At 35.0% G+C, this 13,811-nt stretch overlaps 1 pseudogene; it reads right to left on the reverse strand.

The window, feature by feature from the left end:
• Positions 1-1,689: 1,689 nt before the first annotated feature.
• Positions 1,690-12,139, reverse strand: LOC143675835 (macrophage metalloelastase-like; annotated as a pseudogene).
• Positions 12,140-13,811: the final 1,672 nt, after the last annotated feature.

Raw genomic sequence — 13,811 nt, forward strand, 5'->3', positions numbered from 1 at the left:
CTCTTCCCCCTTTTGGTTGAGAAGGTTCTCTCAGTCTCTTGATGTTAATTCTCAGCTCATTCTAGGGTTTTTCTCAGTCCTTTGATTCTGAGTCTCAGCTCATTTCAGGATCTTTGTCCCACGTTGCCAGGAAGATCCACACCCCTGGGAGTCATGTCCCACGCAGAGAGGGGGAGGGTGGTGAGACTGCTCATCATATTGGCTGGAGAGAGAGGCCACATCTGAGCAACAAAAGAGGCTCTCTTGGGGGTGACTCTTAGGCCTAAATTTTAAGTAGACTTGACCTATCAAAAAGCCATGTTTTAATCGTAATCCCATATTGTAAAGGCAGCTGTTTCTTCTAATCCCTATTCAGTATTGTATATTTGAAACTGTAATTAGATCATCTCCCTGGAGATGTGATTTAATCAATAGTGGTTGCTAAACTGGATTAGCTGGAGGTGTCTCCATCCATTTGGGTGGGTCTCGATAAGTGTCTGGAGTGGAAACATTTTGGAGAATAAAAGAGATTCAGAGAGAGCAGAGCAGAACAACATAGCCATGAGAAGCAGAGTCCACCAGCCAGTGACCTTTGGAAATGAAGAAAGAAAATGCCTCCCGGGGAGGTTCATGAAACAGGAAGCCAGGAGAAGAAGTTAGCAGATGATGTCATGTTTGCCATGTGCCCTTCCAGATGAGAGAGGAACCCTGAATGTGTTCACCATGTGCCTTCTCATTTGAGAGAGAAACCCTGAACTTCATTGGCCTTCTTGAACCATCCCTGGATGCCTTAGATTGGACATTTCTAAAGACTTGTTTTAATTGGGACATTTTCTCAGCCTTAGAAATGTAAACTAGCATCTGATTAAATCCCCCTTTTTAAAAGCCATTCTGTTTCTGGTATATTGCATTCTGGCAGCTAGTAAACTAGAACAGGCTGAATGTAAAACTCCATCTTTGCCTTTAGCAAAGCAGAGTAAAGAGGAACTATTGCTGCTCCCTACACTGCTAGGATTAATAGAATTACCCCAAAGCTAGTGCCATTGAACTGTATATCCATGTTTAATCTGTTATCTGTTCTGAACCCAAGTGTCTCTCTGCACTGCTGCTCTCCAGCCAGCTCTCCTCCAGTCTGGGGCTCAGCCTAGGGTCATTAATGACAAGTATATTTCTCATGTTTGCAAAAAAAAAAGAAATTAATCATTTTAGGTAAACCAAAAGTAATTATAATTTCTCAAAAGGTATTCCCTTGGCCTATGAAGGCTTCTATTTGCAAATTCGATAGTAGAGTCAAGTGAAAACTGATAATAAAATCACCATATCCCAAGGGTTTTCAAAATTGAAAAACTTATATGCAATAATACATATTAAACTGAAGTGAGTTGGCAAAACACCATTAATTATGTCATTCCTAACAATCTAATCCACTATTGCTTTTCAACCTTTCGGTGACAAGTTTGGATAGGATGTCCTGTATAAGTTGGTAAGACCCTTGGAAGAAATAGTAGTGTCCTTTAAAGTAGAACATGCCATCAATTTGAGGTCCCATTCCTAGAAAGTTTTTGGTAATAATTTGGGATAATCAGGGTCCATAAATTGTCTTCTCTCATTATATCTACAATACCAGTTATCTACAAAGAAGTAAGTCTTGTACAAAAGTGTATTAAAAATGGCTGAATCATTTTTTCTTTAACACTGATCTTAGGTATCTCAGGATGCTTCCACTAGAAGAACCTGTCTTGAAAATAAAAAGATTTTATTTTTGATTGTAGTGACAGCCTTGAATCTCAAATTGTGGTCATGGATAGATAATTTTATACTCTCATGCTCTGGCATGGGTTCTTGCTGTTCATTCTCATCAAAATGTGCATCTCCTCTAACACCAGCTCCAGGTGCAAAAGCATAGGCTAAAATTACACTTCTTCCATCAAAAGGACAGAGTCTCCATGAGCTCCACATCAAGAAGATAGCATAATTTCAGCCTCACCTGCATTAATCTTTCTGAATTTCAGGCAGGTTGCATCACTCTATAATTGAAGAGCCTTCTGGAGGATATAGTTAACATCTGCATGCAACAGGTCAGTAGTGTAACTGTTGACTCTGTAGGTGATATAATGTTTTGCCATACTGGCCTTCCTGGCATTATCATAAACATCGGGCTCTTCACATTGGGGTACATGCATCATTGCCACATAAATGTGTCCAGCTGCCCAGTCACTTTCAACCTGAGGCTGTATTTCCTGTATTTTATTCTCCATGAGTTTCCTATTGACTTTCATTTTTGTCACGTAGAGGTCATCAATGGTTCCCAAGTACCTGTGAGCAAACACAACATCATTTCCTTCTGTGTTTATATCTCTGGTCAGGGAAACATATCTAGAGGCAGTGACTTACAGGACTAGTATCAATAGAAGAAGCTTTATTCTAATCTTCTCCTGAATGGTTTAACCCAATTCAGTCCAGCTAAGACTTTAATTACAGCGTTTTTAGAGGCTCTGAGCCAGTTGACCACTATAAGCTATATTGGGATGCTTCAATCACAGAACCTGTGAAATAATACACGTTCGTTGTTTTAAATCACTGAGTTTTGGTGCAATTAGTTACACAGTAATAAATAATAAATACAGTGTATTACAGGACCCCTGGAGTTTCAGGAAAGTCTTATTAAATTTTACAATCCTGTTTACACTTGCTAAGAAGATAGGTTATCTTAACTATAATAGTAACTTACTTTTTCAGCTGTTGCTTGGTAAAACAAGAACTAATGCTTAGAAGGTAGTATTAACTTCCATTCAACGGAACCATCAACTGTCTGCTGAAGGAAGTATTTCCTACATTGTATAGCAAGACTTTAAATAAAAATCCTCAAAGCTGCCTTAATTCCTATCATACCTTTCTTTTTTAAAAAATTAAAAAGCAAAATGGATATATATCATACTTCACAAACTCAGGGGTATAAGAAATGTAATTTTATTGTCTCTTTCCAGACCTTTAGTGTTAGAAAGTTGACTTCAGTCAATTCAGTGCTTTCAATCCTTCCTAGAGTTTGTTTCTAAGTCTTGCAAATTTACTTTGTGACAAGGCATTAGTTAGTAGGGGCAGCTGATTCTCTACTCATCTGAGTAGCCATCAGATAAAATATCCTTGGCCTATTTGGTCTTTAGATATTGGCTCCCACAAGATGGCAAATCCTTCACTGCTATTCTTCTGCCTGCTATAATTATTGAAGCTGATTCCAATGCTACTTTCTTGGTACTGCCAATCGCTTTTTTGTATATCCCTTACTCTCTGTGACTCTTGACCCTTCCTATGTAAAACAACTTATACCTCCATTGTCTTTAGAAGTAAGCCCTCACTGCCACTACTGCACACCTGACATGGTGAAGTGACCGATCATTCTCCATACGAATAAATCAGTTGTTTCCTATTTTTGGTTAATAGCTTTATTGAGATGTAATTCATATACCATACAGTTCACCCATTTGAATGCACTAATTTAATGTTTTTAGTGTATTCACAAGCATTTGCAAATATCACCACAGTCACAGTTAGAATATTTTAATCACGTTGAAAATAAACCTTTTACGCTTTAACTCTCTGACTATTAGTCATTAACCATTAATCTACTTTCTGACTCCATAGATTGACCTATTCTGGACATTTCATATAAATGGAATTATATGATGTAGTATTTTACAACTGGCTTATTTAACATAGTGTAATAGTTTTCAGCGTTACCTGTTTTATAGTATTTGATAGTACCTCATTCCTTTTGATGGCCAAGTAATGTATGATCATTGTATGACCATTCCTTATTTTGTTTATCAGTTCTTCAGCTGATATATATCTGGGTTGATTTCATCTTTTGTTTATTATGAATAATGTCATCATGAACATTCAAATTTTTGTGTGGATATATGTTTTCATTGCTCTTGAGTGTATATTTCTCTGTGTGTTAGAGTGGGCAGTGAGAACGTAGGCAAAGTAAAAATGATCAATTTGCTACTATCTCAAAAATAACACTCTGCTACATTATATATAATGTAAATATGATGTTCTTTTTTTTGGAATGATAAAAAGAATAAAGAAATAAAATGCCTTCATTTTACTGTTTGCCCTGATATGTACTTTTCACCTTTTAAGAAAAATATTTGTAAAGATGATGATCTGTAAATTCCTGTCAGTTGCATTCACTGGAAATGCACAAGGCTCAGAGATGGCATTGATAAAATTGGTAAGTCCCATGGTAACTATACAAATAACTATTTGAAAAACTTCCAAAACATTTTTCAAAGTGGCTGCACCATTTCACCTTCACTTCAACAGTGTATAAGTGTTTTATTTCTCCACATTCTCATCAACACTTGTAATTGTATAATTTTTGATTCTAGCTATAGTGGTGGTTGTGAAGTGATCTCATTGTGATATATATATTTTTTATTCACCTAACATTTAGTCATCCGAAGTGTACAATCAGTGGTTCACAGTATCATCATATAACTGGGCATTCATCATTACAATTGACTTTTTTTTCTTTCTTGTGAAAATAACATATATACAAAAAAGTAATAAATTTCAAAGTATACTACAACAATTAGTTGTAGAACAGATTTCAGAGTTTGGCATGAGTTACAATTCCACTATTTCATGTTTTTACTTTTAGCTGCTCCAAGACACTGGAGACTAAAAGAAATATCAATATAATGATTCAGCAATCATATTCATTTTTTAAACCCTAACCTTTGTATGACCCCACCATCTCCTTTGATCTTTCTCCCATTCATTAGGGGTATTTGGGTTTTGCTCATTATAACTTTTTCATGTTGGAAGCGACTATTGATAATTTGGTACAGTGGATGGAATGTTTTGATGTTCTGGAGAGTCTTGTCCCTCTGCATTTCAGGACTTATCTGGTCTAGGAACCCATCTGGAGGTTGTAGGATTCTGGAAAGTAATTTTAGTGCATGGAACCTTTGTAGAAGCTCATATAATGCCCCAGGTGTTCTTTAGGGTTGGCAGGAATGGTTTGGGTTTGAGTTTGGCAAACTATGACAGGTAGCCTCATTGTGATTTTGATTTGCATTTCTCTGATGACTAATGATATTGAGCATCCTTTCATGGTTTTCTTTGCTATTTGTATATCTATTTTTGAGAAATATCGATTCTTTATCTTTGCCCTTCTTAAAATTATCTTTTTGTCTTTTTATCTTTTATTTTTTGAGTTATAAGGGTTCTTTATAAAATCCAGATATAAGTTCCTTATGAAGTATGTGATTTGTCAATATTGTCTTCCATTCTGTGGATGTCTTTTTGTTTCTTGTTAATATCCTCTGAAGCATGGATGCATCTAATTTTTGACGAAATTATATATATATGTATATATTTGCTGCTCATACTTTTTCATATCTAAGAAATCATGGCCAAATTCAAGATCATGCAGGTTTACTCCTGTTTTCTTCTAAGAATTTTATGATTTAGTTTTGAGTTATTTTTTTTCTTTTTGTATAATGCATGAGATAAGGCCTCAACTTCATTCGTTTGATTTCATTATCCAGTTGTCCCAGGACCATTGTTGAAAATACTATTCATTCCCCATTTAATGGTTTTGGCATCCTTGCGAAAATTCAGTTGGACCTAGACACACGTGCTAATTTCTGGAAGCCCAGTTCTGTTCTATTGATTGTATTTGTTTCTTGTTCTTGGTTTTGTGCCTCAAGCTATACTTTGCTTGGTGCTCTTCTTCTCTTAAGAATTGAAAATCGTCTTCACACATGGCTGAAGCTGCTGGAAATCAACATAAAGGATTATCCTTTTTCTGCATAATTCTTTGAAATAATTAGGAACACACTATATTTTGTACTGATTGTATGTGTTTTAGGGGAGTGGCTGGATGTGTGATGCTATCTCTCTATGTGTTATAGTGGGCAGTGAGAACGTAGGCAAAGCAAAAATGATCAATTTGCTATCATCTCAAAAATAATACTCTGCTGCATTACATATAATGTAAATATAATGTTCTTTTTTTAGGAGTGATAAAAAGAATAAAGAAATAAAATTCCTTCATTTTACTGTTTGCCCTGATATATACTTTTCACCTTTTTAGAAAAGTATTTGCAAAGATGATGATCTGTAAGTTCCTGCCAGTTGCATTCACTGAGAATGCACAAGGCTCAGACGGCATGCAGAGCTAGTCATTTGTTTCATAGGTAACTTTTTAAGAAGTGGCTTTTAGATAGATATGATGGTCCTGGGTATAAGCAATAAATTAATTGTTCGAAAAATACTACGCTTTGTATACTTAAGGTCATGTGTTATGTGTCATGTAATACAACAGGCTCATACTCTTAAAGAATGAAGGCTTGGTTTACGTTACTAGACAAAGAATCCCTAAAAGTCAAGGTTCTGTTTGAAAAACCCTCATAACTAGTAGAGGAAGAAGAATGTCAATGTCATCAATAGCAACTGTTGTCATGAGACTAATTACAGAAACTAGGACTATAGAAGCTTTGCATATTTTCTCTAACTTTTATGTGTATATATTTATATATTTTTATTTCCTTCTCTCTTCTTCTCATTATTATTTTATTTCAAGTTGTTAGAAGTTATTTCTGTGCTTTAAGATTTAAATAACAGGTGATTCCGTGGGACTATGGGCAGCATTTGAGGAGTGATTAATATAGCTGTGTATTGATCAAATGATTGTTGGGATTGCATGTCTCTCATCAGAGAAGTTTGAGAATTCTTTCTCTTATGCCAAGGATAGTTGCATCTTTTAAGATGGAAAGAGAGTTGTTCTGTTTTTGCATGGAAATTCTAATGTGTGTAAAAGGATGCATCTGAAAGTTGGGTAGATGTACGAATAGACTTGGTCAGAGATCAATTTAGTGCCTTTCAGTACCTAATCCACCCTTTTCTGTCCCACAGAAAAAAGACTTAAAACCCTGCCATTATTTTTCTTTTGCGCCTGATGCCATACTAGACTTTGTCAATAGAGGAGGCCGCAAGGACACTAAAGCAAAAACAGTGAGTGATATTGGTGTGCATTATGTCCCCCCAGGGGTGTTCATTCTCCAGTGAGCTTGACTTCCTGTAGCCCAGGTGCGGCACACTAGAACTTTAAAGTGAACTTTATGCCCACATAGTAGAAAGTTTCTGTAGATTAGCCTGTCCTCCTACACCCCCTGTCAAGCTTCTCAACCAGCCAGTGCCTGCTCCTACGTATTAGCCCCACTCCATAACCTGTGGTAAATGTCTCTACATTGCTTGTTAGTGGGGCAACCACGGTCTGTCCATTGTAGTTGCATCTCAGCTATGGGAAGCAGTGGGCTGGTCTAAGTTCTTAGTATCTGTTTACTGTCTCTCGTCCCTAGAAGTAGAAGCTACTTCTTGTATTTGCTGTTTCTGTGTTCTTTAGAAGTTTTTTTTTTTTATTAACCTTTTTTGCTACTTTATTTTAGTGAGTAAGCCTTTATAATAAAATTTGCCTGTTTGAATTATTGATATGATTTCTATATCCTGACACCTCCACTGGAATATATTACAGCTTGTACAAAGCATGTAGAATACTATCCACTTCTAATTCATCTCAAATTAGGGTGAGCTCATTGCTACCCTTAAAAAAATAATAATGATAATAAAACAACTCTAGATAGACATCAATCATATTGCAGAATCAAGTACCAAGATCATATATGATTTCTAATTGTTTTTATTTCTTTTAATAAGTGTTTGTCACACTTCAATGATGAGTGTTTTCTTGTAGTACTTTTCTTCTCTCTGTCAAAATTGTAAAACTGATTCTTATTCACAGTGTTGCACAAAAGTGAAATAACTGAAGGAAAATGTTGACTTTCATTTCAGTTTCTCTATTTTGGTTTATTTGCTTTTCCCCAGTTTTTGGCTATTGTCCACTCACATGAAGTGAATGAAGAAATATGCAAAATTTGATTTGGAATTCATTACATAATTGTGAATGTAATCAAACGATATATATTTGCAGGTCCGCACAAATGCATAATGGTTCAATAAAAGTTATACATTTTAACTAACAGCACTGAATCATATATTTAAATATGGTTAAAAGGAGAAATTTTAAGTCATATATTTATTACTAGAACAAAAATTTTAAAAACATAGGTAGAACTGTAAATTTAAAGAAAAAACAGTGAACCCTATTGTGAATGATGGAATTATGTTAAAGTACCATTATATAAATGTTTTTTCATGAATTGTAACAAACGTACCACATTAATATAAAGTGATATTAATAAGGTGGTATATGGGAATTCTGTATTTTATACATGATTTTTTTTCTGTAAACCTATAAGTTCATTAATAAAAAATAAAATTTGTATATATTTATTATGCATTCTAATTAGGATTAAAATAATAAAGAGCTATTCTTTATCTTTTCTACACAAATATCTCTCTTTGGAGTTCTGTTAGAAATTAGCATCTTCCTAATACAACAAGTTGTGAACTTCGTGCAATAAAGAGTTGGCTTTCTCTTGGTAGAATCACAGATTTGGAATTTCTGATCTGCGAAGAAAGTTTCCCACACCAGCATTCTTCGTTGAGTTTCATATATTCACATAGTTTTTCCCTTGGAAGTAGTGATCGTATCTACTCAATCTTATTTATGTACTGTTTTGCAGTTTAATGTATGGATGGGTCACAATTATGACCGATTCCCTGAAAACAGATTCTGTTTTGAAACACTATAGCATAGCCCATAGTCCAGAATAATCTTTTGGTTTTGTTCTGCATAGTTTTGACTTTTGATTTGTATTGCTTCTACATGTCAGGTTAACTTTGGCTAACAGAAAGATTCCTGGGAATATGAGCTGATTCTAGATTTACTTCCTTTTGTTTTTCAGCTAAATCTAGAATATATTTTTAGGAGCACTTACAATCACAACCTCCAACCCCCAACCACTCAGGGAAAGCTTAGCATGCTGATTAAATTTCTGCACCAAACTACAACAGCACTACTGGAATCTTAAAACCTATAATAAGCTCACCAGAACTTAGGAATCTAGAAATCCCCACAGTCAAGTTCAAATTGTATATTACACTCTAGATAGAAATACATGGAAATTTTAATAATATGGCATGCCTTTTAATCACAAAAGCAGAAAATAAACTCCAATATTTATAAATGATAAACAAGTTTTGACTTTAGGGAAGTTTACATTGAATTTCAAGCTGTATCTATTTCTCACTCTTATTCTATGGCGGGAATTATATGAATGTATCTCTACTTCTCCTTTGATAATGTCAACTATGAAATACAACCTCCCTGCCCAAATAAAGTCCTTGAAAGAATAGTTATAAATTCACATGGGAATGAAATTATTCACAAATTGTGAGGTGATATTCGAGTTCGAAATTATAATCTATGCTAACTATATAATTGCGTTATTATTCTTTACCATAATTTTCTACTTTGTGTTGTAAATTAATTATGTATGTCAATTATACTGTCATCATGAAAGAAGGGGAAAGAAACCCTCAAGAGCATTTTTAATGGGAATGATTTGATTAAATAAGAAGTACTGTAAAGAAGATAATGAATCAAGCCTAAATAGGAAAATGGAACAACTCTTTTGGGATTCATATAAAAGTATTTATGGATGTGTTTTTGGACGTTTTGTAACATAGAAAAGCAAATTAAAATAATACCTCAATAGATTTGTAACAAAAACATGTTGCAATAAAACTACAATGCATGTATTTATGTGTGTGTGTTTAAGATGGATTCACAATTAAGTATTTTTTACCTTGCTAACATATTTGGTAATGACACATTTCACTGCATTGCAAAATAGTATCATTTGAATTAATATTTTTCTTTACTGTTTATACTCTCTTGCTTATTTTTGGACCAGTAGAAGGCTTGATTTTCTAATTAACACACTGTTGTCTAATTTGTTTTGATCTAAAGTGGATTACAGGACCCTTGAATATGCTTAAACTATGAAATCATATCATTTCAGCTATGTTTATTTGGGGAATAATACAAAATCCATTATAAATCCTTCTCTCTTGGAAAACAGTGTGATAAACATGTTTTGACCTTGCTTAATGATTTCACTATTAAGGTCAATTGGTGCTGAACAATTTTGCAACAAACAGCCTCAAGTTTTCATCCAAATTTTTATGCTCTATTTGAAGATCTTAGTGTCTTATCACTGAGACTCAACAGACTCTCCAGTTTCCTCCATTGTGATTTCTCATCTCAGTTTGTGTACACCAACTAGAGTTATGTTTTGCCTTGGATTTCCATCCTTCCCCATTAATTGCATTGGTGATAAGTTAAGTAATAAGTTTAGTATTGGAGATATCCTTAACTCTTTTTAGAGAACAAGTATCCCAGAAGTTTAAATTTATGGGCAGTTTGAATCAATGAGGGGAGAATTGCTCTATCTTATGAGAATTTCACCAAATCTTAGACTTCCAAAGAAACACATGGAAACAGTCGTAATCGTAATGGTTTATTGTCAGTATGGAGCAAATTCCTATATGGTGAATAGTTGGAACACAGTCTCAGGCACAACAGAAATTTTCAGCAAATGACCACTTCATTACCTACCCAGCACAAAGAATCCAAAAGAGCAGGAGAAGATCCCATCGTGGTTGGTTTCCTGAGGAGGCCAAATAATGGGGTCAGGGTTGGTGGATGGCGGCTCCCCACAATTTCACAGGATAAAGGAAAGACAAATGTATGCTGCTTGAGGGTGAAGTATTTATATACCCCAGGGGGAGGGGACCTTTCCACTGAGATTTCCTGCCTTGAGAAGCAGCTCGGGCTGCTTGTTCAGTTTCAGGATTTAAGGTATGCACGGACCTTTTCATTAGATCTAACATCTCCTATGGGGTCTTGGAACAGAAACACTACACACAGCAGAAAAAGAGGAGAGAAGCTAAGCAAAGTCTGGGAGATGGCTGCAAGGTGTGTCTGTAACTTTCCCATTGCCCTTATATAAAGTAACCTTATATAACTGACATTTTATTAACTAGAAATTCCTAGTAACAAACTCTGAAATTGATCTTTGGTGAAATTTTAATTGATAATCACAACATTGTTAAGAAACAATATATACTTACAATGTCTTCTAATGTATAATTTAAACATAAGGTTTATTTTGATTTTACAACTTTCATACCTCTAAGGATATGCTATCTTTCATATATTATTCATTAAAAATATGCAATTCATCTCGATTATGTAATACTTTTACATTAACCAGAGGAATTTTATGTTCTAGCAATGCTGGATAAAATAAAGCCTTTATAGAACATTAAATCAATGTTTAAGTTTGCTTGCTTGTTTTAGGAGAGGTAGAAAGCAATATAGAGAAATGTTATGGTTATTGCTAAAAGTGGAGCTAGAGGGTTTGACATGAAATTCCCACCCATGACACTTTCAGGGCAGGGTCTTGATCAAGACATGTACCAAAGGTGCCAAGTAGTTTTCCAGAAGTCAGATCTTAATACAAATGCTTTTTCTTAGATTCATATCATTAAATACATTTGTTATCCTTTAGAAATTGGAATATTTGATGTTATACTGATATCATTCCCCTAATTATAATTTATTTGTGATCCAGATTATAGAAATATATGTTGAAGCTGAACAGACTCTTTTCATATACACACTCACACACACATACACACACAGTGTTTTAGGTTGGGAGATGTGACGTTGTGAATTTAGGGAACATTACAGCCCCCTTCTTCCTGCAGTGCTAAATTTTGTTTTGGAAATTGTGTTTCTCAGAATCTCTCCCTTTGTGTGGTTCGGGGCTAATGTTGGTTGAAAAGCAAACCTATGTGTGATTTATGGAAGGTGGAATTAAAGTAGCAAACATGCTGTAGACTGTTGTGGTCAGAGGGAAAGACACAAAAGATAAGGCACCAGGAGGTTCCAGTTCATCCTCACTCCTCTCTAGTCTATGTCAAATTCTCTTTCTTAATTGCTTGTCTACTGATCGACAGTAACTACTTGTTCACCACCAGAAGCTTCGGTGTGAACATACAAAAGCGGTACTAACCTTTCAGAGACTTCTACATCAGCTTGCCTTTGAAATCCAATTCTTGTTTCTCGATATACCCGACTTTCTGACTTTCCTTCCAGCTCCAACTTACTCAACTCCTCCATGGTATATTAGCATTCTCCACCTGATTATTTAGGTCCACTTTGGGTTTTAATTATGGGAACTCCTCACAAAATTGTATAAAACCTAATTCCTATAATAATTCCTTATTCCAGAAAATTCATAGGGGCTTCATTTCTGTGTGGACAGAATATTCCTAAAATGACCACAACACCTCTCATTCTACAGTTCTTCTGCAATATGACCTTGACACTTGGTCATCATAAAGTAGTCTATTTAACTCCCTGATCCCAGACCTTGAATCTGGTTGGATCTTAAGATTTCACAGATTTTAACTGGCCCAGAAGCTTCTATTTACTAATTTGGGAAGCCAGTTGCTCTGTAAGACGTGCAACTATACTAAAACCACCATGCCCTGAGATGGGCAAACAGTGCTGAAACCCCCTGGTAGATGAGATGCCTCATGGAGAACAGAGGCCAAGGAGTAGCATGGTGCTAGACATGTGAGGGAAGATACCAACTGGGAAGTAAATCATGTAACCCAAACTGTGCCTTATAAATCATACATGAACCACCCAGACAAGCACTTCTTGAAATCTAGACTTATAAAATTATATGCAAGATTAAGTATCTGTTTTAAGCCAATTAGCTCTGAGGTACTTTGTAATACACCAATAGATAATGGGATCATTCCTTCACATCCATGAACATCTTTCATATACCAGACAGCTTCAATAGAATGATCTTTATGCTTGGATTATGAATATGAAAATTAAAAATGGCTTTCACGATTATGATTACAAAACAATAATGAAATTGTATACCATATCTGAACATTACTCAGTATCATATTAATCTTGGGTTCCATTTCTTAAATTGACAGACAATTGAGGTTGAAGTTTCTGACCTTGCGTTCTTGGCTTACCCCAAAGATAATTTCCTTCATTTATCTGTTTGCCTTTTATAATGACAATTTATACATCACCATGATTCTAAGTACAAGAAATTACTATAATCCTTTAAGACTAAGAGGTTACACTATTGTTCCAAAACTCCTCTTTGTGACAGTACATATTTGATATATTGAAATCGTTCTTGCCATAAAGTCACAACAAAAGGTGAAGTGTTCATGATAAAGCAATTTATCACTCCAAATATGTATAAGGAAACTATAATCTGCAAAGCTATTCCTGGAGAAAATTGTACGTTTATATTTTATTAACTCTGCTTCAATCTATGCTGATGATATCCTCCTAAAATTTACTTTTTCAACTAACAGAAACATAGTTTGCTAGATGGCGTTTATGCCAAGAGAACATAAATTCATAGATAAATGGGATCTTCAAATTTTCATGCCTGGTCTTGTTGGTGTGGACTCATTGGTAAATAGAATTTTTGTAGATTGTCAAGCTACTACAAGATCTCTATAAACTTTAGAGAAAGACTGGCTTGTAGATACCTTGAATTTTGGACTTTTAGCCTCCACAGCCATGATACAATAGATTCCTGTTGTTTAAGCCAACCAGCTTGTGTCATTTGTCACAGCAGCTGGGTCAAACTAAGACAACAATCTTCAGTGCACAGCTCGATGATTTTTTTTTTTAACATCTATGCTTCTAGGTGCTGAACAGTCATATTAAGATATAAAATATTCCAGTCAACACGTATGGTTTTCTCTTTCCTCCTTTTAGTTACCTTTACTCTGATGGAACCTCC

This window comes from Tamandua tetradactyla, chromosome 3 (genome assembly GCF_023851605.1).
Source record: "Tamandua tetradactyla isolate mTamTet1 chromosome 3, mTamTet1.pri, whole genome shotgun sequence".
Taxonomy (NCBI): Eukaryota; Metazoa; Chordata; class Mammalia; order Pilosa; family Myrmecophagidae; genus Tamandua; species Tamandua tetradactyla.